Here is a 23963-nt window from a genome sequence, read left to right as displayed (position 1 = left end):
ATGAGCTGTTCGGGAGGGTGCAGATTGGCTGGAGCGTCTTCGGCGCGCCGGCGGAACTTCCTCGAACGTGGGCAGGTCGTGGGGCGCTGGTCCGTGCTGTCGTTCCCTGGCCGTCGCCTTCCAGGCCGTCGCAGGGGAACCACGGTCGCGCACCCGGTACTGGAGCAGCGGCGTCCGGTCCGAAGGCTGCCCTCTCGCTCACGATCACCGCCGAGCAATCCGGAACACACCGTCCCCTTCGTCGGGATCCTCTCGCACCCCCCCTCTTCCTCTTCGTGGCACATTAGATCGTTAGAAGAGCCTGTATTACATCACAACGTCTCTATTTGGCCGATATACTAGAATGCGCAGACTTAGCAATCTAGGAGATATACTACATTCGAGGTATCGAATTAATTTTGCCTTTAATTTTTAAGGAAACGTTAGAAGCTGTGCTGTTTACTGTTACTGATGCGGTCATATGAGCGCACACTTTGCAACGACCTTTTTTGGCAAGGAGAACATCCGTGCGAAAATGGCGATGCAATCGTGGAAGAGGTTAGCATGTCCCGTATATTTTTTGAACGGTGATAACCTACGCACGGTGTCTCTTTAAAAGCTTCTAATTTGCTGCCTTTGCATAAGGATATTATGATGCGTCTTTAAAACAGCTGTGACTTTCCGCGCAGACGCATAGTGGGTGAGTACGAGATTAGGTTGTGAATTAACAAAATCTGCTCACAGCATATTTTTCTGAAACGATCAGTTGGTTTTATAATATACAAGTTTCAACGGTGTTTAACATGGCAGCTTTCGAAGGGCAGATACTGATGTCTGTCGGTGGGCTTTCTATAGAGCTTAGTCGACAATTTTCCATTAACTAGGGACACGGTTACGTCGAGAAAGTCAATTGTAGATACTGAGATATTGTGCGAGAAGTTAGTAGAGGAGTGGGCGTTATTAAAATAAGCGATAAAGGAATAGAGCTCAGATTCCCCATGTTGCCAAATTACGAAGATATCATCGATAAAACGCTTGTAGAAAAATGGTTGAAGGGAGCGGTCAGCAAAAATTGTCTTCTAGGACACTAATAAAGATATTTGCATGGTTAGGGCCTATATTTGTGCCCATAGAAGTTCCACTTACTTGAAGGTAGTGTTCATTGGAAAATTGAAAATTGTTTCGTTCAAGTATTAATTTGAGCATGGTTGTTAGCGCGCAACTTTGAATCGCCTTGTCGTCATCCGAGCGTTCATATCAGTGAAGAACAGCCATTATACCGTCTGCGTGCGGGATGTTAGTGTAAAGCGATACCATATCAAGAGGTACAAGAAGCCAACCATGGCGAATGTTGAGATCGGCTATATCAGATAGGAAGTGATTCGTGTCTTTAATGAAAGACGCCAGAGTTGGGGGTATTTTGTTAATGAGGCTATCAACAATCTCTGTCGCAGTGCCTATTCCAGAAATAATGGGACGCCCCGGGTTGTCATTTTTATGGGTTTTGGGTAACAGATAAACGACCAGCAACAGGGCTGAGTGGAAGGAGCTATTTAGCAAGATACGAAGTTGCAATCCTTGCCTCTAAGAGATCAGAATACAACCTGCTACTTTCGAACTTTCCCCGTCCAACGTGAAAAAGAGGAAACAGGTACTCGATAAGGCATCTTTACAATTAGATGAAATAATCCTCAATCACTACGAAACAACGGCCTGTTCTCTCCGAAAGAAAGAGAAACTACTCAGTCAGGAACTAAGCAAAAGAGACTAAAACCTCTTAAGAAACTACGAATCCAAGAAGTCATCCGCCATATCTCGAACAAAAGCCCGCAAATTTTACTGAGATAAGATTTCTAACACTGGCCACACGCGTAAGAATCTAACAAGCTACAGCACTAGTAACTTCCCCTATTCTGACAATACAACCGATAATACCCCTATGACTGTAATTCATGCTTCGACTACTGCACCCCAACAAGTTCAGTTGAACACCAGTACAAATAATTTTCCCTCGTCTGCCTTCACAAAAGAAAATCTTACCGGGAATGTAATGAACCTTTCAAGTATAGCCCTTTCACCAGTTCAGATGAACGTATTGTCAAAGGGCCTAAACTTTTGCCCGGCTACTGGTGGTCTTGATGAATTTCAACTTTTTAAGGACTTGGATAACTTCGCCAGAAACTTGAGGCTACGAGAATACTTCTACGACAGAAGAGGCCCCGATTACGATTACCCTGCGACGGAAGGAGCCCGCAGCACCCTACCTAGCTATAAGCACTGGACCCCTCTCACACAGCGTGATAACTGCCTCGACATGTACATCAAAGCTGTCCAACGCGATGTGCGAAAAGCATACCAAACACAAATTTCTTTCCGCCATAGCATGACTACCAACGAAAAGAAAGCCCCAGGGCAACTCGCAAGCTGCCCCGACATAATTATTAAACCTGTCGATACGGGAGGCGCCATCGTAATCCTTGACAAAACCGACTATGTTAACGAGGCCTATAAGCAACTATCGGTATCGACTTTCTACAAAGCACTACCCAATGATCCCACTCAAGACTATAAACAAATCGTCAAAGATAAACTAGCTGAGCTTGTTAAAAATAAAAAATAAATGAAACCACGACTCGTTTCTTGATCCCTTTAAGCCCAGTAGCCGGTAAATTCTATCTTCTGCCTAAAATTCACAAGGTGAACAACCCAGGGCGCCCCATTGTTTCTGGCATTGGCACTGTTGCCGGAAACATCTCGCGCTATGTCGATAATCTCATCTGCGACATTCCGCCCAGCTTTCCCTCCTTCATTAAGGATACCAATGACTTTCTCTCAGACATCTCAACAACTGAAATTGCTGATAACTGCGTCCTAGTCACCCTCACTAGATGTTGCGTCCCTGTATACTAACATCCCCATGAAGATGGCATCACCGCTGTATCGCTTGCGTATGAGCAGCCATCGTGCGACAAACCTATCGATTCTTCTACTCTCCAAACTTTCCTTAGGATCATTCTTGAACTTAACAATTTTGAGTTTGACGGAGTTCATTACGTGCAAGTCAGCGGAACGTCAATGGGAACTCGAATCGGACCCAACTACGCCAATATCTTTATGGCTCACCTGGAATCAAACTTTCTTGACACTCAAAACCTAAAGCCACTGTACTATAAAAGGTATATTGACGACATAGTCATGATCTGGCAGCAGGGTGACGCGGAGCTCCTCACCTTCATTGAGGAATTTAACCTAGCCAACCCTACTATTTTCCTTGCTCATTCCTATTCGGAACACAGTGTACACTTTCTGGACGTCCCCGTTACTGCTTCCGAAGGTCGACTTCAAACTAAACTGCATAGAAAACCGACAAACACGCGGCAGTATTTGCACTTCCAAAGTAGCCATGTCAGACACTGTAAGACAGCAATACCGTGCAGCCAACTCTCCAAATAGAGCAGCTTTATTAGCCTAATGTGACTTAACAATGTGATTTGTCCTTGGGAAGGAGGTCGCGTTCCCCAAACCACGTAGAAATGGTTAACCCTCTGTGATCTATGATCCTACCTATTTCCTGTTCAGTTGCTAGCTCCTGTGCAATGCTCTTTTGTGCACTGTATCTATTCTTTTCATCTGCGGGGGGCACACCCAAAACACAATCTTCGTTCATGCCTGTATGGATACCCCGAACCAGTCTCACATGCCACTGAATACCTCATTCTATACTTTTCCTTCCTTACTGAAACCGCGATTGTCCAGTCTTCCGCATTCTCCGAGCACGCGTTCCGAACTTGCAGCCCACGCCACGTACGTTTCCCCGTCTTGGTGCAACCTTGAGAGCTGCCTTATTATATGAACTTTTCGTCTCCCTCTTCCTTTCTCCTTTCTCTTTTTTTTTTTTTTCTTGTTGTAACACAGGCATAACGCGACTGCATGCTACTCTACCTTTCCGAAACATCTTCCACTCCTCACAGTTTTCTGCAAAGCTATATAAGGATTATGTTCCAGATTACGTTCCAGATACTATTTCTGCTCGCTTCGTGAGTTTTATCTTTCTCTAGATTTATATATCTATGTGCGTGCGTGCGTGCGTGTGCGTGTGCGTGTGCGTGTGCGTGTGCGTGCGTGCGTGCGTGCGTGTGTGTGTGTGTGTGTGTGTGTGCGTGCGTGCGTGCGTGTGTGTGTGTGTGTGTGTGTGTGTGTGTGTGTGTGTGTGTGTGTGTGTGTGTGTGTGTGTGTGTGTGTGTGTGTGTGTGTGTGTGTGTGTGTGTGAAAACACAAATAGCGCGTAGAAATAGTATGAATAAAAAGACGGACGTACACACGGGGAGATTAATAACAAGGACGTTTATATACTCCCAGGGGAAGCTGCCTTCATTAGCGTAAAGTTGCATATTTAGATGACAACTTGATCTAAAGTAGTAAGTGACACTTAAAGGCCTCTCTTTTTTTTCCGATCACCGATCCCGCTCTTCCTTGTTGTCTTGCAATTTACACGATAAACACGGCTTTTTTTGCAATATTTGAATTTTATCGGGTTCATTTCAACGCGCACCGTCTACTAGGACCTTCTGTTACTTTTCGAGTTCTGGGAATGCCGCGCGAGTCATTCGATGTCTTGTTACGGCCATGGCGATGTGGCACCATGACAACATCACGTGTGACGGCCTTTTGTGTATTTCGGTCAAACAATTTTTTCAATGAGTGTTTTCTCAAATTCGTATCGCATAAAGCACGCGACCATTTATTTTTAATTCAAAAATAACTGCATATATAAGTTCTGTATTGATGGTTTGCCTCAAATATGCCTAATGTTTTCTTATTGGCCTACAATTTGAGAAAGAATGAACGTTGCAGCCACATTTAGTAGTTCGGAAATCTTGTGCCTATATAAACATTGCGTCAGAGAACTGTTCTAACTTTTGGTCGGGCGGCTAAATCAAGAGACTCACAAAGAGACGTACACACAGACCAAAATTTTCATGTTTAAATAGCCCACGTAAGACTATCGTCTTTAAAATTCTGTCCCCTTCCTCTTTGTGGCGAAGGATTATCGGTGACTGTAAGCATTAAAAGGCGCGCACGAAATAAAACACGTGCTGGCAAACTGTAATTGGGCATAATTCCTACCTAACCAGCTGAATAAAACTTGCAAGGACGACTTGAATAAACAAACCACCTGGCGAAGGTCTCACAGCCAGTTGAAACAAAACACGAGGACGCCATTGGTGACTTCCTTGTGTTTGGTTTCTTCTTTGGGCGAGCGTCCTGATTATCACTGTGTTGCTGACTTCCACACTGGAAGGATTAGAGTTTTCTTCTGGCGGACATACATGGGGGTGCTGGCTTTCCTTTCACGTGGTAGGCATCTTGATGTGTGTAGCAAGGCAACCTAAAACTCTCGGCCCCGGAGGACCGGTGCCGGTTAGCATCCGGCCCAAGGGCTTGCACGTTAAAACCTCCCACTACAATAACAAGCGTGTCATTAGAGCAAGAAGCGTGGCTGCGCAGGCACGGCACTCCATCTTCACATAAAAAGGCAACCGATTATGTGCGGGAAAAACATCGGCCTCAGCATCACTCTACAAGCCCATGAAAATAAAATACAGGATGACTGCATTTGGAGGTGAAAAATGTCGTTGTACGTCATTTGCTTCCGCAGACGACATATGGAAACCAAACCATAGACACATGCGCTGTGAAACAAAGAGTACGGGACGGTCGTCGCACAGCGGTTCATCATGCGCCCCTTGCTATAATGTCCGTTCGTAACAGCAGAAATTTCGCCGTAGCCTGTTTCGAGAACTGGGAAAGTTCGTCGGATTTCATCTAAGGTGCGAATAATGAACTACCCACGCCGTTTTTTAAATGCGGAGCATTTTTTAGGCTCGCCTGGTCCTGCGTCGTTGATGGCGGCGCCGTCCACACGCTCACTGCGCATGCGCAACTCTCCTCCTTACACCCACAGCTGCGCGATACTACACTATAAATAAAAGAAATAGTTAGAGGCGCCCTGTTTCGATCCCATGACTTTCTGGCCGCAACGGGAGGTACGCGGTGCTCTTCCCACTACGCTACAAATCCGGGACAGGAGCAAGTGCTACGAACGCGCCTTATGTCCTTGGCTCATTCAAACTACGTCAAGAAGCTACTGATACAACGGAGACACGCGAAGCGGAACGTCAACGGAAACGACGAACTGAAAACTTTAGAGGGGGATGCTGAATTTCCCATGGGAAAGCTGTGGCGGGAAGCGCCACGCGCCTTGCAGCTCAACCAGCCCCGTCCGCAGCGCCTCTGATGCTGATTGTGGCAGGATGCCCCTAGGGATTGGCCAACCAAAGAATCCATCACGAGATAGGTTCGCGTTCAACCACCGTCGTCATCTTCCCGTAGGGGAACCGCCGAACAAGAAGAAGAACGAGAAGACAAAGCTGCGAAGAGGAGGGCGTGTACATTGCTCTCAGCCGGTCCACCAATGTCAACAACCTTTACCTCACCAAAGCTGACGGAGACTACCTATTCTACCACAGGGACAACATCGACAAGAACATGATGGACGAGTTTCGGCGCCTCGAGAACCACCGCCTACTCACCGTAACACAACAGCACTTGCGTGCCTTTGCCACTGGTGTGGCCCTGGACGCGGAATTCCCTATGGCGCTAGTAAAAACCAGATCACTCAACATAACGGCAACACAATGGAACCACACGGAACCGCCATGATGCTTCGCCTCCTCATCAGGGTTCCCCACGGGAAGATGGTGTAATTTTTTTGAAGTGCTAATGGGCCGTAGCGAAATAGAACAGTTATCGAATCAAAGGTTGGAGGCGAAACAGGCAGGTAGCGCAATGAAGAGAACGTCTTAGAAGCAGGTCATCCTCATCAGGTTCCCCACGGGAAGATGGTGTAATTTTTTTGAAGTTCATATGGGCCGTAGCGAAATAGAACAGTTATCGAATCAAAGGTGGGAGGCGAAACAGGCAGGTAGCGTAATGAAGAAAACGTCTTACAAGCAGGGCAACGAAGAACATGCGCCCCTGTCCTCATGGTTGCGGCTGCTCTGTGGGTCCTTGAGCACCATACGAGGACGGAAAGTTGCAGTAGGAGACTTTCTAGATATACGAGTGTGAGAGTCACGTGATTTCAGCAAAACGCTTTTTTTTCCTTTCTCCTGTACATTTGGGGAATTTCAGCAAAGAATTCAAGTTACACCGGACAATTAGGCTAATGTATTTCGCACCTTACATAAATACACCAGGTTAATGACCCTAGACAAAAAGTGAGGACGGGATGTAGCAGAATAACGAAAACATCTTGTAGGAGAGGCCATGAAGCACCCACGCCCCTTTTTTCATAGTTGCGACGGGCTTGTGCGTCTTTGAACGTTTTCTTGAACGCGACAGGCGGATGCAAAGATATAACCTGAAACTTTCTAACACTCAATGCTATATAGAGAGGTTTCAGAGAGTGACGTGATTTCATGGTAAACTGCCCTCGTCTTTTTTCTTTCAAGTCATCTACACATCCGCATCTCTCCAGCAGTGAATGCCAATCAGAGAGGACAAGAATGGCAACGTGGTTCGAGCCAAACATTCTTTCCTCTTTCTCGCATTGTTTGCTTTTTAAGGGTAAAGTGCCTGCGCGGTGAAAACGAGTGGTCATTTTGCACGTGATTTTATTCTCCCTTTCGACATGTCAATAAAAAGCACCAGGATAGGTGCTGAAATGTTTTTTTACGATGGGTGTTCCTACACTCGGATAGAAGGCCATGAACGAGGCCTCTCGAAGCCGAAACTTCGGTTCATCTGCTTGCTTACGCAGGAACGATTGAGCAGCACATACAACGGGTAATGCATTCTTTCACTACAAACACACAGCTAACTCCGTTTTAACACTGCTATGACAAACATTACTCAATGACAAGCTGGCCTATGACGAATATTCTTGGGACCAAACGCCCTACTACAGACCTGCCTATGACGAAACACCGTGTGATGAACGACCCTTCACCCGTAAGGGAAACAGTGGCATTTTTACAGCGGTGTTAGCTAGTCTAGGTTCCCGTATATATTTGCAAAAAAAAATTGCGGCAGACCCAACGTTGTGCCATTTCTTTGAATCGCGAAGCATTGAAGAATCCGAGGCGCCTACATGTGCGCGTTTGCTTGCTTGCTTGCCTGCTTTAAAGTTGGCTAAAACTCCCAATGCTTCAGGTAGCTTCGAAGCGCGAGCCGTTCCATAGCGCAATGTGTTTCACAACAGCCGTTTTAACCTGGAAACGTTTTAAGCCGTTTTAACCAGGAAGCTACAGGAAACGGGTAGCGGTGAGTCGCGTAGAAGACAGATTGAAGGCATTAAAAATCGTAAAGCCAAAGCACGTTGCGATCGTCAAAAGATGCAAGAGGGCGAAGCCCTCCGGATACCCGGTCCAGAAGCGAACACTGCCAGACGTTACTGCTTTCGCAATAAATACCCTCACTAATTTCTTAGGTTTTCCCGTGCTGCCATCGAAACGTGGTTCGTTACGACGGCATTACCCTTGTGGTCCCAGTCGTTGATGTCTATGCGGATGTGAAGGGGACCGAAAAGAGAGTGTTTTACGCGGTTTGCGATTTCGGTTTGCTTGCCGTGCCACACCCATCAATCCCCCAAAATGAACGGCGTATATGCATTGGTTCCGCAATACACAAGACAGTGTTTGCAGTTGCGGGAGTGCCGGGCAGTGCATATCAGTGCGACAATAAAGTCATTCTGACCACTTGTTCTCCTTTAAAATGATTTGCCAGTTCCACTGGTCATCGACATTCCCAAGGGGAACTTTAGTTCCCTTGAATTCGTTACCAGTGCCTAGCTTTACCGTTGTTCTTTCCGCCTGGTAGCCCTTCGGGTGAAAGTTGTGCGTTGTACTCATCGTTACCTTGTAATGGGTGATGCGTAACACGTTTATCGTGAAGAACAGTTGGGCACTTTTGTAAACATCTCAAATTAGAAAGCACAGAAAAACATAGCAGCGTAAAAAAGACTACTTACACTCCCGATAAGGACATCCCGAGCTCCGTGACGCGAACGTTTTCGGCGTAGTCAATAATGGGTTGGAGCTTATCCTTCAAACCATAAGGCAGGCGGAGTATGTCGTCGTTTGAGAGTGAATCGTAAAACAGATAGCCGCACACTCCGTCCCCGGGGAGAATCGTGTACGGCCCAATCTTGGTGTTCGTCGTGCACAGCAGTTTGTCGTGTGGGAATGCAGGTGCATCTCCAGGGGCTGGAACCGAGAAAAGAAATAAGTGCCTTTCCACTCTGTGAAGAAGGATGGCCTGCAAAGCTCGACGCAGTCCAAGGAGTGCACGAAACAAAACACGTTTATCGTAATTTGCGATGGAGCATACTTCCCAGCCCATTAGCTGTATGAACCCCTGAAGGATCCAAGCTTTGTTGTTGCAGATAAACGTGGAACTGCCTGTGGTCCTCCCGCGTCGTAAGCATCTTACTGTTTGTGTAAGGTCGGGTTCAGAATGTTGCCGCAACTGTCGTAATACCTTTAAAGAATGACTTCATTTCACGTCTCAGCCAACCGAACTGCGTGACATGCCATTTTTTACGTCTAAGATCAATTTTTCCGTCGGTAGTCTGAACATAGCCTAACACACAAACCCGATACCCTCTACCACTGACTCCGGACAGGTCCCATTGGGCCGTTTAACGTCCGCGTTTAAACCTCGTACCAGCACAACGTACGTGCCATCCATCAGTACGGACATTGAAGCTATAGCTGCGCGTGCACGCCCCTCCTCCGCCCTCGCAATATTCTCCACTACAAACCTGCGCCCGCATAAACCAGCAACCGGTCAGGTGCGAGTGCTTTGAAGTGACAGACGCCGTCGAAAATATTCCCTGAATGCCCTCTGAAGTGACATTGGCTCACGCCGGCGTTCCAAGCGTGCAAGTTGCTGTTCATCCGGGAGGGATTCGCCGCTACTCGATGAGCTGTACTTCAGGCGTTAACGGTGGCGCCAGCAGCTCACCGTTGTTTTTGCGCCCACTCGCGTTTGTGTTCGGGCCAACGTTTGAATTCTTGCTCTTCTTCCTCCAAACGAACGGCCTGTATCAGTCCCATAAAGATTCAAAAATTGGAATCCCTTGAGCTTCATTCTCGCGTACAAACATGTGGCTGTCTGTTTTCATTCCCCCTCGTATGCATCTTACTGTGTGTGTAGGATGTCTGTGTAGCACAAAAACCCACACCCAAACCACTCGATTAAGGAGGAAAGCTGACTAACCACATTGAGCCACGTAATTTCGACATCTACATCTTCCACCAGCACAACCAGCATTTCATCGCTGGCGGAATGCAGCCTAGCTGTGCGTGCACGCCCCCCTCTTTGTACCCGCAAACCATGCACGCATAAACCAGCAACCGGTGATGGCGCATACTAAGGCGTGAAAGACACCGGCGAAAATGTCGCTCGGAAGGCTAAGCTGAAAAAGAAATATAGGCTCAAGCCTGCGTTCCAGCTGGGGAAGTTTCTCTTCTAACGGGAGGGATTCGCAGCTACTTGGAGAAGTGAATTTGACCGAAAACGGCGACGGTCGGTTTCGGTAGTTTTATAGAGGAAGCCACAGGGCTTCCCCCTAAAAGGGGGAAGCCCTGTGGCTTCCGGTACCTGTGATTCCCCCTAAAACAGGGAAGCCCCGGCAGCCGGTACCTGTGATTCACGCGACCGGCGTTTTATGTCTGCGCGCCCCAGTGAGCGAACGCAGAAGCGACGAAAGAAAGAAAACAGAGAGGAGCGTCTAGCGAAGTGTGAAGTAGAGTACCACACGAGCGGCTACGGCGTTATCTCTCTCACTGCCTATCCCTCACACATGTCTCATTCGTCGCCATCAAGGAGCGCCCTCCCCCTGACACTTTCACCAGACGCTGTTCCATCCTATGCTAATCCAAACCATGCGACGTTTGCGCGGGAGGTTCAAACACAATATGCAATAACACCCTTGCTGCTGCCTTGTCCGGGGCTAATCCGAACCAAGTGACATTTGTGCGGGAAGTTCGAACACGATTTGCAGCATGGTGGCCGCATGCGGCGTCGCACGCGAGGTATTAGCAGAGTAGCGCACGCCGCCGTACGTTCGCTGTTCACGCGAACACTTCCTGGGACGCAGCAGAAATGCGCCGTGACCGAGAAGACTGCGCACAAATTTCCTATCAGGAAGTGTGGTAATCCTCAGTGCATTTTTAAATGCAGAGCATTTCTTTAACTCACGTGTAGCGTCCGCCGTCCGTCCGCAACAGCTCAGCGCGCAGGTGCGCCCTCTCCCCCGCTCCTCCTCTCCCGCATCATGCTACCCTCGTCGCTTTTAACAACAGGTCCGCACCCCTCCCCCTACACTATATACAAAAAATAATAGTTATCGGCGCCTGGTTTCGATCCCACGACCCTGTGGGCGGAATGCGAGGTACATGGTGCTCTTCAGACTGCGCCACAAAAGCGACACAGAATCAAAGGGTACGAACGCGCCTTATATCCTTGACTCATTCAAACTACGTCAAGAAGCTGCTGATACACGGCAGCAGTTGCATCGATCTCGTCTTCACCAGTTGCTGCAACGCACGACCACTGCTTAAAGACCCCTTAACAGTACACTTTAGCGACCACGAAGCCGTCGTTCTCCGCGTCCAATACAACGACAACAGCAACAAATAAATAAATAACGACTTACAACAACCTACTCCTTGCCTTCACTTCTTGCGTCACAAAAAAAAGAAAAATTGGGCCCATCTCTCCACGAGGGGGGACTCGAGTCGCAAAATCACGAAAGTAATAATTAATATATTGTAGTGGGGTTTATTTAGACAGCCAAGGAACCGAAGGGCTCAAGCGACGGAGACCGAATGAGCTCGAGGAGCCGAAGAAGCAGGGGCAGCCAGAACTGAACTCGATCACGCTACGTATGCTGCGCACTTGATGCGTGGGAATTGTCCGTGGGGATTGCCCTGCTTCAGCTTGAATTTCGGCCTGAGCTTTAATCCCTTGACCCGGACCTTTCTTCTTCGTTACAATCACCCCCGGGTGGCAAGGAGCCATCCTGGCGACTTCATGGCGAGGGCGAGACGATGGGCTCGTGGTAGGGCTTCAAACGGTTGGCGTGGACAGTCTCGCGGCCACGGCGACGAAGGTCGTCAGATGGTGTGAGCGGCTCGACGACGTAGTTTACCGGTGATGCGCGCTCTATGATGCGATATGGGCCATGATATTTGGCGAGGAACTTCGAAGACAGGCCAGGCGTTGTGAGCGGTATCCATAGCCAAACAAGAGATCCAGGGGGGAAAGAGGGCGGAGATGACCCACCAAGGTCATGTTGGTACTTTTGGCGACTTTGTTCACTGGACGTGAAGGCACGAGCTAACTGGCGACATTCTTCAGCGTGTCGCGCTATCTCGGAGACGGGCTTGCCTTCCGAGGCATCGGGGCTGTATGGGAGGATGGCGTCCATGGTGCATGAGGGCTCGCGTCCGTAAAGAAGGAAAAAGGGAGAAAACCCGGTGGTGGTTTGCGTTGCGGTATTATACGCGAAAGTCACGAATGGAAGCACCACGTCCCAGTTAGAGTGGTCGGAAGCTATGTACATGGCAAGCATGTCACCAAGCGTGCGATTGAATCGTTCCGTCAAACCATTGGTCTGCGGGTGGTAGGCAGTACATGTCCGGTGAACGATCTTGCACTCACTGAGGAGAGCTTCCAGGACTTCGGATAGAAATACTCGTCCTCTGTCGCTCAGAAGCTCCTTGGGGGAACCATGACGTAGGATGAAGTGATGAAGAAGGAACAGGGCGACGTCGCGTGCCGTAGCGCTGGGAAGCGCGGACGTTTCCGCGTAGCGCGTAAGGTGGTCTACGGCGACGATAATCCACCTGTTCCCAGAAGGCGTGAATGGTAAAGGTCCGTAAAGGTCAATTCCAACCCGGTCAAAGGGGCGTGAAGGGCACGGTAGAGGTTGCAAGTCTGCTTCAGGCTTTGGATGGGGTTGCTTGCGTCGTTGGCAGGCCTCACAGCCACGGATGTACTTGCGCACAAAACTATACATTCCCTTCCAGTAATACCGCTGACGAAGCCTAGTGTAAGTTTTCAAGACGCCAGCGTGGGCGGATTGGGGGTCAGCGTGGAAAGCTGCACATATTTCGGCTCGTAGATGGCATGGTATTACGAGCAGCCATTTCCTTCCGTCGGTCATATAGTTGCGACGGTATAGAAGACCCTCCCGCACAGCGAAATGAGCTGCTTGCCGTCGTAGTGCTCGAGGTTGGGAGGTGGCCGTCGGGGCGGTAAGGTACTTTATAATAAAAGAGACCCAAGGGTCTTGTTGCTGGTGAAGGGTCAGGTCAGTAAGCGTGAGCGCAGAGACGATGGACTCCGGTGAATCGGGGCACGTCGTCGAATCTGGCAGAGGCGAGCGAGATAGGGCATCGGCGTCAGAGTGTTTGCGCCCTGATCTGTAAACGACGCGAATGTCGTATTCTTGAATACGTAGGGCCCAACGTGCAAGCCGTCCCGTGGGGTCTTTGAGAGACGACAACCAACATAGGGCGTGGTGGTCGGTAACAACGTCGAATGCGCGGCCGTATAAGTAAGGCCGAAATTTTCCCAAGGCCCAAACAATGGCCAAGCACTCTTTTTCCGTTACGGAATAATTGGACTCCGCTTTCGTGAGGGTCCGGCTGGCATATGCAACGACGTATTCCGGGTAGCCAGACTTCCGCTGTGCGAGAACAGCACCGAGGCCGACACCACTGGCGTCCGTGTGCACTTCGGTTGGGGCGCTGGGGTCGTAGTGGCGCAAAATGGGTGGTGATGTCAGCAAGCGCCGTAAAGTAGAAAAAGCCTCGCCACAGTCTAGTGACCACGAAGTTATTCCATTGTCGCTGCCGAGTAGTCTTGTTAGGGGCGCTATGATGGAAGCGAAATTTCGGACAAACCGGCGGAAATAGGAGCAGAGGCCAATGAAGCTGCGGAGGGCCTTGAGTGACGTCGGCTTGGGAAACTCCGCGACTGCCTGCAGCTTGTTCGGGTCAGGTAGAACACCCTCCTTGGACACCACATGGCCTAAGATTGTCAATTTTCGGGCCCCGAAACGACACTTTTTCAAGTTTAGCTGTAGTACAGCGGCCGTCAGGCAGGTCAGAATTTGTTTGAGCCGGATGAGGTGTGTCTCGAAATCTGGAGAAAACACGACAACATCGTCTAAATAACAGAGACACGTGTTCCACTTGAGACCTCTTAAGATGTTGTCCATCATCCGTTCAAACGTTGCGGGCGCGTTGCAAAGGCCAAATGGCATTACATTAAACTCATATAAGCCGTCGGGAGTAACAAAGGCTGTTTTCGGTCGGTCAGATTCGGCCATCGGAACCTGCCAATAGCCGGATCGCAAATCTAATGAAGAGAAAAATTCCGCACCGTGCAAGCAGTCAAGGGCATCGTCAATGCGGGGCAAAGGGTAGACATCTTTGAGGGTCACGTTGTTAAGCCTCCGATAGTCAACGCAAAAACGTATGGAGCCGTCTTTTTTAGTGACGAGCACTACCGGCGATGACCACGGGCTTTGCGACGGTCGGATGACACCTCGCCGAAGCATGTCTTCCACTTGCTCACCAATGACGCGGCGTTCAGACGGTGATACGCGATACGGACGCTGGCGCAAACGTGGCTGTGCGCCAGTGTCGATGTGATGGGCGACAGTTGACGTACGGCCCAAGGCAGTTTGGTTCGAGTCAAAGGACGAATGGAAGGCGCTTAGCAGTGCGAGCAATTGTGTGCGCTGCGTTAAGGTCAAGCTGCTGTCTAATGAAGAGGCGAAAGCGTCGGCCGGTAGCGGATGGACATGGCAGGACGGAGTGGTGAGAGCGTTGATGTCCAGGGCAGATGTACTGAATTCGGCATCGTCGAAGTAGAGAATGGAGGCTATGGGTTCAATATTGCCGAGGGATTCGCCGCACAGCAAACTCAAAGGGCAGGGGGTAGGATTCGTAATCCACATTGACGTGCCGCCAGACTGGAGCTCCAAAACGGCGAAAGGAAGGGGTAGGTTTTTCCGGCGGAGGAATACTTCGGAAGGAGTAAACAGAACCGTGTCATCGGAGATAGAGTAGCAAGACAGAGGTACAAGAATAGAGCTGTACGGCGGAATATGAGCGTCTTCGGAGATGATGATTTTGTCGCTGGAAGAGGACGAACCGGAAACATCGCACAAAGTCTCATCATATTGAGCAGATAACTCGACCTCGGCACGGGCACAATCGACGATCGCGTGATGGCGAGACAGGAAATCCCAGCCCAGGATAATGTCGTGGGAACACGAGGCCAGGACGACGAGCTCAATGGGGTAAATGGCGTCTTGAATAATTACACGCGCTGTACACGTCGCATAAGGTTCGATTTGTTCAGCGCTTGCGGTACGAAGCGAAAGGCCTGTGAGGGGTGTGGTAACTTTTTTCAATAAGCGACAAAGTTTTTCACTTATGACAGAAATAGCGGCTCCTGTATCTACGAGGGCGACTGTGCGTATACCGTCAATTGTTACGTCGATGACATTTCTTGGGGGCGATCGAGGTCTTGTGCATTTCGATCGGTGCGCAGTTCGTGCCTTGTGAACTGCGCACGTTGGTTTCCCTCTTGGACATCTTCGGGGCGGCGACGCATGGGCGACAGTGAGCGGCGGCGTGGTGACTGTGAACGGCGGCTGGCGTCAACGGCACGATTGGGCGGAAACTGATCAGGAGTTGGACCAGGATGTGCGCCACGACGAAGCGGCGGCGGCTCATACATCGACATGGGATGGGGTGAGTAGGCAGGTGCACGAAGTGCGTCGGGACGAGATAGTGGCATACGGCGGCAATAACGTGCAACATGGCCCGGTATGCGGCAGGCGAAGCAGATAGGCCGGTTGTCAGGTGTTCGCCAAGGAGTGGTGACTGGCGGCGTCATCTGAGAAGGAGGCGGAGAAAACGTTTGCCCCAGACGACGAATTGCGGGGAACTGGCGTGGAGCTCGGGCCGCTAATTGAGCGTAAGTGAGCGGTGCGGCATCTTCAGCAGAAAGTTCAGGCGTCGGAAGCGCTTCGGCGATTTGCTCCTTAATAACAGTTTGAAGAGCAGGAGCTAGAGATGATGACGTCTCCTGAACGTGGGGCACGCAAGATATTTGGCGCGCCACCTCTTCTCGTACAAAAGCTTGTATTTTTGCCCAAAAGGACGGGCTTTCCGAAGGGAGAGCGAGGCCCGACACGGTATTCACCGGTCCCAAAGATTGACGGGCCACGACCCGGCGCCTGCGCAGCTCGTCATAGCTCTGGCATAGACTTATAACTTGAGTCACCGTGGTCGGATCTTTCGCAATGAGCATCTTAAAAGCACCGTCGTCGATGCCTTTCAAGATGTGCCGGATCTTCTCGGCGTCAGTCATTGCGGGGTCGACCCGCCTACACAAGTCCACGAAGTCTTCGATGTAGCTGGTGAAATTTTCTCCCAGCTGCTGGGCTCGTCCACGAAGGCGCTGTTCGGCGAGAATTTTACGCACGGCAGGGCGATCAAACGCTTCTAAAAAGCGCGTTTTGAAGTCCGTCCAGGTATGAATGTCGGACTTGTTGTTGTTGTACCACAGCTCTGAGACCTTCTCGAGGGAAAAACTCACGTTCTTGAGTTTCATCGGGTCGTCCCATCTGTTGTAGTTGCTGACGCGCTCGTATGACGAAAGCCAATCGTCAGCGTCATAGTCGCCAGTGCCGGTGAACTTGGCAGGATCCCGTTCCCGGAGCGCGCCAGAGCAGATCACAGGCGAGGGCGTCGGCTGCGGTTGAGTGGTGTTGTCGTTACCGGGCATGGTTGGGGTTGGAAGCCGCCGATTTCGAAGTTCCAGGGTGATGGGAGCCGAGCTCGAACCCGCACACTCCACCAAAATGTAGTGGGGTTTATTTAGACAGCCAAGGAACCGAAGGGCTCAAGCGACGGAGACCGAAGGAGCTCGAGGAGCCGAAGAAGCAGGGGCAGCCAGAACTGAACTCGATCACGCTGCGTATGCTGCGCACTTGATGCGTGGGAATTGTCCGTGGGGATTGCCCTGCTTCAGCTTGAATTTCGGCCTGAGCTTTAATCCCTTGACCCGGACCTCTCTTCTTGGTTACAATATGAAAGAAATAATAATAATTAATAGCAATAAGCAATAATAGTTAACACATTCACTACCACCCCACCACCACCCCCAAACACTAACGTTAACGCAATACACCCACCCCCTACGCGTAGCATTCACTCGCATCCCCCCCCAATTTTTTATCGCCCATCCGTGCTTCTGTTTATTTTCCCCAATCATCTGATAACCGTACTACCGCCGTTAGCTGGCGACTGCGCAACTTGAGAGATCGTCGTTGGAGGCGGGGGTGAAAATAGTTGTGGAAGGTGTGTCAGCGGGCGTGAGGAGGAACCCCGGAGCAGCGCAGAGTAAATTGATGACACCGGAATGAAAACAGGGGGGGAGCGGGGGGGTTACACATATACCGCTTTGCAGTAAAAATGCAGAGATACTTGTTGTGTTGTGTAACTCCCTGTGGTCTACAGCGTGAATGTCGTTGGCTCAAAACCGAAGCTTGAATTTACAACGCTAGACATATGAATGAACTTGCGATTAAAGCTGGAGCTGTACCGACCCCTAAGGAAGAGAGCGCTGTAAACTTTATTCGAGAGCTCCAGTCCGAGCCGCGCAGTTGTGCGTCCTCGGAGGAAGGAGTGTTCCAGGGTTCCCCGACCGCGGCGGGCTTGGGCGGAGGTGCACAAAGTGTTTAAATGCGGGCAGCAGTAGGGACGACAAGGCTGCCTGTAGATTTTGGGTGGGAGGGGGCCAGCTAGATCACGAGCAGGGAATATCTGGGGGAGAGGGTTCACGGAAAAAAAATGGGAGGCGAGGTGGCCTTCCATTCAGCGCCAATATGCGTGTTCATTGCCCAGATAGCCACCGCACACTTGGCAGTGCGCACAGCCTGTAGGCTCCTCTATGTAGTGGAGAATAGCCCTGCGTTACGCGTTTGTGGAAAGTGAATTAACGGAATCTGAGCGCGTTAAGACAGATGAAAAACAGCTTCTGAAGAGGGTAGCGGTGCACAGCGGAGACGACTTTCTGCGGAGGTCAATATTGTAGATGATATTTAGAAGGCACTATGTTCAAATCGCAAGCTTTAGCCAGCTGCTTTTCTGATCTGGTGTGCAACCCATGGAGATGCAGGTAGTAGTTCAAGATATCCCCTGCAACGAAGTGATGTCTACCTTCTGTGCCTTGCCAGGGTCAATTTGTTCGTTATCCTCTCATTGTCCCCGTGCTGTAGTCAGCAGTTGTGGCCAGGCTCCACTTCACAAATTACATACCCTAAAGCCTAAGGACCTTCAAGAACCCGGCTCGCTTCTAACAATGAAGGTTACTGCGCAGAAGCCAAAAATTGTCCGCAACTATCCTTCGTATCTAACTTTAGGCAAATAAATCTGCTTGGCACGCCTGTTCCCGATTCCCAAGGGTACCTCGAGGTCACCGGAAACTTCCGTGGTGACTTTTGTGGCTGTGGATGCACCCTAGTGATACCAAAGAGTTACTGTTCTCACGAAACTGTTTCCAGGAATTTAAAAGTGAGCTTCAAAGCCGCACGGCCGAGACTTTCAAACTTTAGGGTCAAGTCTACACAACTTCGCTTGGTTATACACATTATTCACGTCACTAGTTAGCATAATTATTCACGATAACAAGAAATATAGCCATCGCCCTAAGTAGCTATTTTAGCTAGCTATCTAATTATTTTGCCGTAATTCGCTTTTACTCGCTGGATGCGTCAAGCGGCTTCACGTGTGTTTGAAGCGCGAGACACTACACAGCGCGATAGCTCCATTGTACGTGCTTTTGTTGACTTTACGATAGGTGGACGCCAGAGACATTGAAGTAATCATGGTGTCTAGTACCGCTTATTAGAAGCAGATTTAGGCCTCTCTTTTCGGCTAGTCACTTTCAGTTTTTTTTTTTTTTTTCAACCAACTTGATGCGTGTTTTTCGGGGTCTGATGGGGGGGGATCCATTCGCATTTCTCGTGAAACCGTCCTTATTGCAGTGCTCGCAACGTTCTCTGGCGGCTTGGCCGTAAAGAAATAGTTGCGGCTTCGCTCAGCTAACCTTGGATATGCCAAGGAAAAGCTTGGGTTAGTCTGGTTGACGTTTGGTTTCGCTTGGTTACCCTTTGATGTGGCTGTATTGGCGACCACGGCTGAAACGCAACGCACACGGGAGGAGGCCCGGCCTCGCTTTCGTTCCCGGCGAACGCGGCGTTCCTCTTTCACGGCGAACGCTGCGAAAGATGAGTCGCATAAGCCGAAGACGACCCAGCGGCGCATGCGTGGGAGTCTGCGGGTTGGCTGCGTTCTGCCTGTTGCGGCCGCCGCCGCTGCGTGAGCAGAACGACTTTAAATGGTGCCTTGTCCGCAGCACCGACAGCGCACCCGGCGAACTGAAAGCCGTGACGAAGAAATAGCCGAGTTCCTCCCGTCGCTCGGTAGCTATCCACAACGCCGACGTCGAGCGATAAAGCTCGTGACGTCACAATTCCAAAACAGAACAAAGAACCCGATGTTGAGCATCCTCCTGCACGTTCGGTACGGCTTTATTAAGAGGTGTCCTTGATCGGGGCGTTCAAGTTACCGCAAGGATGTTGCAGCTTTTCCACTGGAAAAACGCGCTCGATTTAGTCGGAGTGGAAGTTGAGGATTTATCAGGCGAGTGGAACACAAGCCACAATGAGTATTTTGTTCTTGAATGAAACGAAACCCACGTTAGCAATCAACAACTAACACAATCACGCGCCAGCGTCGTTAAATTGCTGACAAACACGCATTGAACACTGCAAAGAATAGAAGACCACCTCGGACACTGCGATAAAAACTGCCCATGAACGCTCGCTATTGGGATAAAAACATTTCGCGATACAAAATATTTATGGTTAGGTATTTACTTTCAAATAATAATTCAGTTAGAGTTTTTCATATTATAACTAGTCATTTCCACAGCTGTAAACTTTAATAAAACTAACGCCTGTTTTGGGCTTCCTCACAAAATCGCGCCCGTCTTTCAGCTTTTTTTGAACTACAGTAGTCTCCGGTTAAGACGAACGAAGATAAGCGAACTCTGTGGGAAAGTAACAGAACGCTTTTGCTCTCCTGTAACGTCCACAATGCAAAAAACTGCGGCCTAATATGAATTCCTTAATGAAAATTGCATAATACATTGCCTAAAATGCAAATCGCTTAGTACAAATTTTCGCTGTTCTTTCGAGTCTGTCCTAACGAAATTCTACCATAATATTTTTTGCTTCCTTGGTTAACTAAATGACGAAGCGTAATACTCTTCGAGCCTGAATAAACAAAACCACGTGCACTGTCAATTGCTACCCTGAAATGTACCTGGAATGCCTGTTGCTAACGACCACGTCATGCCGTCCTGATATCTTGCTCTTATCGATGTCATGACGTCTTGAATTTGATGAGGAATGCGTTCGTCATGTGAATACCCAAAAAGGAATGGGTGATCCCCTATTTTACGCACAAATGATGACATTGCCTCGGGTGTTCAAGACTTGATTTAAATCGATTTGCAGAACTAAAGTTACGGCACCTCTCCAGAAAACAGACAAGTTTAGCTGCGCTTACGTTCCGGTTTTTCTTTTGACTTAGTCGTAGTTTTCTTTCTCGGCGTTTTCTCCATGGAAGTCGCACTGTCCGTTACTGCAGTTAGATCTGAAAAAAAGTACACAAATTCTCATCCAACCAGGCCAAATATTCCGGGCTTACTCTAAGTTGGGTAAAATAGAGGCATACGAAATTACGACTGGAGACAATTTATAACCCTTTCACGCCTCAAATTTTTATCTTGAGCAATAATTGTTTTTTTGCTTCTTTATCTACAGTTGTTTACCTCAGAAGCGTAAAAACGACAAATTCAGCTTGTATTTCAAATATCTAATAATTCACAGGCATAACAAATATTTACGCACATACACAATTGAAATTTGTACTCTTTCGAGTACAAAAAAAAGTGTTTTTCTAAAAGCTACACCACCCACAGCCTACAAGAAAAGACTAAACTGGTAGGGCAAGTATTTACAGATTTACGGGTAGTTTATTATTCCAGGATTTCAGCTCCCTTACTCGCCCCATCGTCATAAGGTGGGTCCACTGGAGGTGCTGCTCCGTCATAGGACCCGGCTCCGCAAAATGCAACACTGGTGATGTCTATCGCAAGAGGAACCCTCGGAGAACTCTCCCAGAAAGCAGGCAGTCCTGGTTTTGTTCACAAGGCGCTCGATCATAAATTTTGCGGTGTCACCAGAGTGCAAAGGGATAAAGGGAACTTTATTCTACTCTTTGGCGGGCTTTCACGGGGTTGATGTTGGGCACGGCATTTCCTGGCCGAAGGCGCCGGTCACTGCCCGGCGGCATTCTCTCGCCAGCCGCTGCGGTGGCGACAAGGATCATTCTGGGTTGCTCACAAAAACGCTGGATGCGAATGAAATTGCGCAGTCATTACCCTTGCGTGACGGCTATGTAGCTGTTCCTTGGGAGGTGGAGTTCGAAGGGCGTACTGGCAGAGTATGCGTTGAGGCACGTGAACACGCGCCAGGAATATAGCTCAAAAACGCTCGAGCAGAAACCAGGACATCCACAAGGATAGGGCAAGGGGAAATAAGAAAGGGGGAGGAGCCGGTTGAATCGCCATTGTTGTTTCCGGTTACTTGCCTTGCAATACCGCGACACCCTGTACCGGTTAAGAGGTTAAACATACGACCGGCAGAATTGCGCGGCTTCATGCGTTTGAAACTACAAGAACAAAGCCGAGAGAGCGAAGCACCCACGTTGTACAAGTTTGGGCGCTTTTAGCATCTCTAATTCGCAGCGTGATATGTGGTGGCTTCTAAGTGCACCGTCTCCCGATTGTCGCCACGTAGAGCTTAAGAGCAGTGCGTGCCCCAACCCCAAAAACGCCTATCAACAGAAAGCCTGCTTGCAAACATTCTGTCGTTCATTGCCCAGTCTTTGTTAAGCAACGATAGTCTTTCCTGGGCTACTTAAACTCGAAAATGTTGGCCTGTGTGTTTGTCGGTCCACAGAAGCAGCCATCGGAACAACAGTTAAAACAATTCTTGAAGAAAAATTTCATACAGAGCAAAAAGCCTTCCGCGGATATAAATCTGGAGACATACCGTTCGCCACAAAATAAAGCGGATAAGCCAGCTGTGCCCAAGAACTATCGGGGCGCCCCCTCCCGGCCCTGCGACTTCTGTCGCTACAGCTGAATGCGCTTACGCGTCCTTCGTGTATGATCACATATCAAGGTTCTTCATTTCGTCTGTAGAACACCGTCTTTCTTCGATGTAGCAACCGACGACGCCCTGCATGGCAGGAAAAGCCAGCGGCAGGATTCCTGGCAGCGTTCGGAACGTGCTTACAACACGCAACGCTCCCGTTTAGCGCCGAAATACGTTCGTGTGGCACTTTTTTTAAAGCATTCTTTGATGAGTAGCCCACATCACAAACACGGTAATGCCTTGCATCATCATAAAAATGCATAATTGCTGAACTTAACATATTTACCCGTTATTACTGGCGCAAATGAACATAATTATAGAAGGTATTTTTTAAGAACAAAAATGTACATATTATTTAAAAAAATAACTAACAAATTACACCCCCGTAACCTGAAGAAGACGAAAAGAAAAAAGCCCAGAAAATACAAACGGAAACAAGACGAAAAAAATTCCGATAGTGGTCCCAACTGGGAAACGCCCTGCATTCGAAGAAAAATGCACAATTGGCGAAGTGAAGTCTTTTAATGGTTGCAATATACTGTAGGCGCCGATGCGGTAGTGCGGCAGGGCCTAGATTTACTTGCTTACGAGTTTCTGTGGCAGCATGAGCCCGCGAGACGAGAAGCGCCCGTTGACTGCGGCCGAGCACCGCAGAAGCCTGGGTGTTCTTTTCTGTCGCGTGGCTCGTCCTGCGGACCCAAACCACGCGCTGCTGCCGATGGTAGCAGCCCATGATGATGATGGTAGGCACTTGTTGCCGATGATGAAGTGGCCGCTACTGGGCTCCCCCCCCCCGCCCCCTCCAAGCGCGTAGCCGCCCTGTAGCGACACCATCGTCATCGTCACCATGATCGCCAGATCATCATCAGCGGTGCCTGGGCAGCGTAAGCAGGGCCACGCGCTACTTGTGAGATCGAACACGACTGCGCAGCTGGGCGGCTGCTTATACACGCCGCTGTCCAAGTTCCGGCAGGGCCTACGCACACTCAATAAATGTAGGAAGCCTCGTCAACATCACCAACCGAGTCCGTGCTCCCTACATTTGGTGACCCTTGTAGAGCGCCGATCAGATAAGAGAGACGGCACCAGACATCTGGCCGCAACCTGAACCTGATTTTTAGATCGGAGCATCTTATGGTCTCGGCATGTCCCGCGCCGGCGTCCGCACTCACACTGCGCATGCGCAACTCTCCTCCTTACACCCACAGCTGCGCGATACTACACTATAAATAAAAGAAATAGTTTCCGGCGCCCGGTTTTGATCCCATGACTTTCTGGCCGCAACGGGAGGTACGTGGTGCTCTTCCCACTACGCTACAAATCCGGGACAGGAGCAAGTGCTACGAAAGCGCCTTATGTCCTTGACTCATTCAAACTACGTCATGAAGCTACTGATACAACGAAGGCACGCGAAGTTGAACGTCAACGGAAACAACGAACTGAAAACTTTAGAGGAGGATGTTGAATTTCCCGTGGGAAAGCTGTGGCGGGAAGCGCCACGCGCCTTGCAGCTCAACCAGCCCCGTCCGCAGCGCCTCTGATGCTGATTGTGGCAGGATGCCCCTAGGGAATGGCCAACCAATTGATTTGATTGATTGAT

The 23963-nt window shown here is 49.5% G+C and overlaps 1 long non-coding RNA gene across 1 annotated transcript in view; it reads right to left on the bottom strand.

The window, feature by feature from the left end:
- Positions 1-20885, bottom strand: part of LOC144164002 (uncharacterized) — a 28304-nt gene extending 7419 nt beyond the window's left edge. The window contains exons 1-2 of the long non-coding RNA XR_013320989.1: positions 20709-20885; positions 9011-9245 (exon numbers count right to left, since the gene is read on the bottom strand). This is a non-coding gene — a long non-coding RNA (uncharacterized LOC144164002). The remainder of the gene's footprint in view (positions 1-9010; positions 9246-20708) is intronic.
- Between the last annotated feature and the right edge of the window lie 3078 nt (positions 20886-23963).

This window comes from Haemaphysalis longicornis, unplaced genomic scaffold, assembly GCF_048455015.1.
Source record: "Haemaphysalis longicornis isolate Haplotype H1 unplaced genomic scaffold, Haemaphysalis longicornis Haplotype H1 scaffold_13, whole genome shotgun sequence".
Taxonomy (NCBI): domain Eukaryota; kingdom Metazoa; phylum Arthropoda; class Arachnida; order Ixodida; family Ixodidae; genus Haemaphysalis; species Haemaphysalis longicornis.
This window is presented reverse-complemented; position numbering and strand designations above follow the sequence as displayed.